This window comes from Vidua chalybeata, chromosome 4 (assembly GCF_026979565.1).
Source record: "Vidua chalybeata isolate OUT-0048 chromosome 4, bVidCha1 merged haplotype, whole genome shotgun sequence".
Taxonomy (NCBI): domain Eukaryota; kingdom Metazoa; phylum Chordata; class Aves; order Passeriformes; family Viduidae; genus Vidua; species Vidua chalybeata.
The window spans coordinates 35,233,942-35,239,823 of NC_071533.1; positions in this window are offsets into that span (position 1 = coordinate 35,233,942).

Consider the following 5,882-nt stretch of genomic DNA (forward strand, 5'->3'; position numbering starts at 1 on the left):
CCTTAAGGTCTCCTACTTGTCTGAAAGGTTGTTAAAGGATCCCATGTGGGTTATCTACTTTCTGTCCAACGTGCATACCCAGGCCATGTGATCCAGAATAGACAGAGATCTTCATTCCCCATCAGTGACTTGACTTTTGCTGCCTGACTAAAAGCCAGAAGTTGAGTCAGTGGAAAGACTAAACAGAACAAGGGAACACTTTGGGAACAGTAAGGAAGCTTCTCAAATTTTCAGGATTTGATAATGAGTTATCCCTTAATTAATGAAGAGGGAGTAGGGAGAAAAGATTTGCTTTTTGTAGGCTCTCCAAAGATTTATGAAGTACATTGTAGAGCATAGGGCACAGGGTCAATCCTCTATCAGATGAATTTGACATTATAGTTTCTTCTAATCACTATTTTCTACCAGTTGCTTTATTCTTCAAATTTAGGTTGGAGAAAGAGAGGACAAGCAAAGTCTAAATATGGCAGATCATAATGAGCAGCAAGAGATACCAGATATACTTCACCTCACCGTAATTTTCACCCATACAATCCAGCCATCCTTTTCAATTGTGGATTTATTTTAAGCTTCAAAATGCATATGGGTACACAGTGTACAATACTCACGCATCCTGAAGACTGGGTCCTGTAAGTACCCAACAAACTCCACAGATGCCATAGAGCATGTTGAGCTGTGCTGGATCATACCCAATAACACACTTAGATTCCCCTGCTATGAATCATGCTATGAGTCAAGGCCTAGTTTGGTGTAGCACAGCTTAGCTTTGTTTTACTGAAGAAATTACTGTTAATGCAGAAGAAAGTATATAAATAGGGACTGTACAGAGGAACATGAGGTTTCTAAACAGAAGCATAAACACCACACACTAATACTAGCTGCTATTATTGGAAGAAAAAGTCATTCTTTAGCACCCTTAATTCATAAATATCCTTCTCATAAGATTTTTTTGTGCATGGCAAAATAAGGTCTAATGTAGAATGATTCTGTGACATAAATCATAGATTGGCAATGAGGTTATAATTGTTCTGGTAATCATATGCCAGTTTGTCACATGATGCAGTTGATGTGACTGGTTAACTTTCAGTAGAATGAAGTTACAGATTTTTTAAAAGGTGTTTAGTCAAAAAATTACAAATGAACAATGGAAGAGTAATACATATTATGCAAGCTAACACATAGTTTGTGTCATCTCTTAAAATGTACTTTCAAGACATTTGCACAAAGCCTTTAATATTGTTCAAAATACAAGGTTAGGAATGCAATTCATTTTAAGGATGAAGGTACTTTTTGCAGTTTGGAAGATAAGATGAAGAGAGCTCTGTGATAGCACAGTATTCAGTGTCATGTCTAGCTTCATAGTTTGTTGTATTACTGGAGTTTTTAGAGAGGTAAGAACAATAAGACTTTAGCTTCCTATGCTATTAGCAATGATTCAGTTCTAATACAGTAATTTCAAAGGAAACATTTCCCCATTAAGTTTTACAACACTGAAGATATATTAGAGAAGTTTTACATATTTTAATGATTTGACTGAAATTTTTCAGCAGGCACTGTGTTCCTGAACCACTCAGGGTTTTAGAATAGTTATTAGTGGAAATAGAAAAGTACATGCACTGACAAATTAATTCCAGATTTAAGGTAAGTCCAGGTAAGTAGAAACTTACATCCATGACCTAGGTTTTTTATTACACAAAACCAATATATACAGCAAATCAGCATAGTGTACAGAATAAATTTCCCTATCTTTGCCTCCTGAATTTGAGTTTGATGAATTTCCTGGCAAAAAAAATTAGTTTTGATGAAATTAGCAGGAGTCTGTGACTCATTCTAAGAGAACACTTGGATGGTATCAAGATACTGTTGTATTTTAAGGGTCTTGAGAGTCTGACAAGGAAATGATTTGAGGAGAGTGAGAGTGCCAGAAGACAGCAGAAGAAATGACATAAGAAGGTGTCACAAGAATGGAAGTTGTAAATGATGCAAAAGTAAAACTAAGTGAGCTGTTGCTAGCATGTTTGTTTCTGAGGTGAATGCAAGTGTTTTACAGAAAACATTGCAGGCTAATAAGGTTTTTTTTACTAAATATAAGCGTTTCGTCTCTCTGGATTTCCCTGTTAGGCAATGACACAACTCAAGAAGCAGGAGCCAAAGAGACAAATTTTAAGGCAACAAAAACCTAATGAGGAAATATTTTGTTCCATGCTTGTTTCTTCAATGAAGCAACCTCTGAGGCTACTATAAATACGTATTAAGGTTGGTACCAATTAGTATTAACTAATTAGTTGTAGCTGTAATGTAGGTTACTGGTATTGAATTTGATTTTTTTTTTCAAGGTGTTCATAAAAATTCAATATGAGCAATATTCACATCAAATCTTTTTGCAAATGAACACAGAATGGCATGATTTAATATTCTTTGCATTAAGTTCCTATGTTGAATGAGAAAATCTCTTGATGCATTGCCATCTTCAGAGCCACCATAAAATTAGGATGATATTTTGTAATTTTGTCCAGTGTAATTGAACCCCTGAGTTGCAGTGTCACCAATGATAAGATTTTAATGTTGAAACAAAGTTTCTATTAGGCATGCACAGTCGCAAGGAAATAACCCAAAACATACAAACCAAAAAAAAAACCACACACAAAACCATCCCCCATTCCTCCTCAAACACATCTATTCCAAGAAGAGCATAATGTTAAATATCCACCCTTTAACTATGCTAGTGTGGGTTTGTGGTTTAATATACTATAGCATGTGAAAGGTGAAGTAGAGCTATAGCAAATATTTGTCTGCATGCCCACAAGAAGTTAAATATACCTAAATATAACTGCCTCACTAAATCATTCCAAAGCCCATCATCAAAAAATACTGGAGGATGAGCTCACTCACAAGTAAACTTTTATATATACATATGTGTCGGTGTGTCTTGTCCCCCTCCCGCTCTGGACTCCGCAAGTCCAAAAAGCTCATGTACACACAACATCTGGGCAATGCCCACACTCAATATGAAGTAGCACAGACATCTGTGACTAATATCCAGATCATTCCATTTGTTGGACTCAAGACAATAAAAACGGTGGATGAAGTTTAAAAAAAAAAATTGAGGATTTGTGGGTGGCCAGCCAGTATGACTAAGATACAGGCATTTTCTAACTGCTTCAAACAGACTTCAGTCTGACTGGTCAGAGTCCCATGTGGTCAGTATGGAAAAAGTGGAAACCAGTAAAAAAACCTCCCATCCCATTGGATTTTAAGCATGTCCTTACATAGCTTATTCTTGATAACCCTTCCCCTCAAAGTCATACAGCCAAAACAGTGGAGTCAGAAACTACTTTGGTGCATTGTTGTCACAAGATTGTTAGCAAGTTCAAGGGAATTCAGAGAAAAAAGTCAGGAGCTGCAAAGGAGACTGGAAATGTCAAGAGAAGGATTGAGATAAGTATGTATTTTTGCCATCTGAGAAATATATGAATAATGTAGAGTTCTAAAAATATTATCTACAAAACTAAGAAAGCATAAGATGAAGGGACAATTGCAAAATGATTTAATTATAATGTAGCCTCAACAAAAGGGCATTTAAGGAAAAACAATAAATCTCTATTTCTATCATACTGTAGGGTAAAATAATCTTCTGTACCAATCTCTTGCAAAGTGTTTTGTAAAGCTATGTTGCATGTGTGAATCTGCTCTTTCTGCTGACTGCAAAGAACCCAGAGATGTCATAAAGTCAAATGGCAAAAGGAGGGAAGGTGTTACCTGTAAGGGTGGTGAGGCAATGGAATAGATTGTCCAGATGTATTGTGGATACCCCATCCCTGAGAGAGTTCAAAGTCAGGTTGGATAGGGCAGTGAGTAACCTGGCATAGTGGAAGACCATGGCAAGAACTTTGGAACTAGATTATCCTTAAGGTCCCTTCCAACCCTAACCATTCCATGATTAATAAGCCATCACTAATTTATTAAGGAGGATGAAGATCTCAAGAAAGACAGAATCCAGGAATATAAAAAAAAGATACCTAAAATGTATAATAAAAACTTCAAAACAACAAAATACTAAAGAATCATGCTGAACCTGGTCCTGCCCACCTGTATGATATGTCTCACTCAACAGTGTTGTAATGATGCAGTTGGCATTTGAAGTTATCTTGAGACCAATGGTAAGTTTAAACTGATTCTCCATGTGTACTGTGCTGCTCTGCCACTACATCCCACAGGAAAACCAGTGTGAATTTATTTCACTTATTTGAAATTTACATGAGGACATGAATAGTCAGATATGTGCAACCCAGATTACTCTCAGTTCAGATATTACACATAATATTATCAATTTACAGGCTTATTCTGTGTTTGAAAGTGCAGGAAGACCGCAGCAGATGAAATTGGTAGGTTCTTATGTTTGTGCAGCCTCCATCTGTCCTGCAATAGTTCTTCAGTCCCTGTAGAGTGGATTGATCTATGTACAGGCATAGTCTCTCCCCTTTTGAAGTCATAATTGGATGCCACCTGCCTCTTTACATGTTGATTTACAGCCAAGACTAGACTATGAGGGGTACCTGCTCTAAAAGCAAATATTAGATTTTGGATTATGCTGACACTAGAGTTTGCAACTTTTACTGCAGATAAATTTCCACAGAGTCTAAGAACATTCAGATTCAGTAAGCTCCTGAAATGAAACAGAACCAAAATAGACTTGAGAGAGCTGCTAAAAGGATAGGGTCATAACCAGGATATAATTTATTGTCAAATCGAAAGCATTGATTTCAACAAGAATGAGAATCTAGTCATAAAAATATTCCCACAATCCACCCACATTGAGAAGATTTTGCTGTGAGACACACTGCAGATTGAGGTTTGGGCAGATATGACCAATTTAGACGAAGGAAGAAAAGATGAAGGTGGCTTCTGCTGACTCTGAAAAAGAAATATTGACTAAGAGCGAAGACTTCCCTGCTATGCAAAAAGCTGTACCATAGGGCTCAAAGTGGACATGACTACTCACTTCCCCAGATGTGTCAGCTGGTAGCTATTATCTTTTGATACAGAAGATTTTATAGTAGATTTTATTATAAGTAAGTGGTCTTATGCTAAATTAATACCTTTCATTTATTTTTCCGCATTATACTCTGAAAAGTACCACAGCAGATTCCACATGGTGTAAGTGGTAAAAAGACCAGCTAGATTGTAGAATTTATATAGAATCATATTCTCCTTCTGTGCTCTAAGAATTTGTCTGCCTGAACCTAAGCAATAGGCATAAAATGCTCTTATCTGTCCTTACTTGCTTTACTGTTTTTCCTTCTCTAGAAACTCTTTGCTGCTCTTCTAGTTTCTCAAACTCACCCACTTCATAGTAATAATTTCCTACCACATCAGACATCCTACCCAGCCTTTTGTAGCAATTTTATGAACTGGGGTTGTGGATTAATTCTTATAATACATGAAAGCTGTGTCATAGAACCTCTCTAAATAGTATTTTCTCTGCGAGTTTTAATTGTAACATTTCAGCAGCAAGATATCCACAAGCAGAGAACTACAAGTCAGTCAGTCTCATATCTATGCCTGCCAAGGTCATGGATCAGAACCTCTGGGTAACTACTGCAAAGGCACATGGAAAATAAAGATGTGATGGGTGATAGCAATAATGGCTTCTCCAAAGACAAATTGTGCCTGAAAAATTCGGTGGCCTTCTGTGATGGATACAGAGGTAGTGGATGGGGGAAGAGTGGCTGACATCTACCCGTACTTGTGCAAAGCATTTCACACTGTCCCACATGACATCCTTGTCTCTAAACTGGAAAGTTATGGATTTGATGGACAGACCATTCTGTGGAAAAAAAAAACTGTTTGGATAGTTGCACTCAGAGTGGCATTTGGCAGCA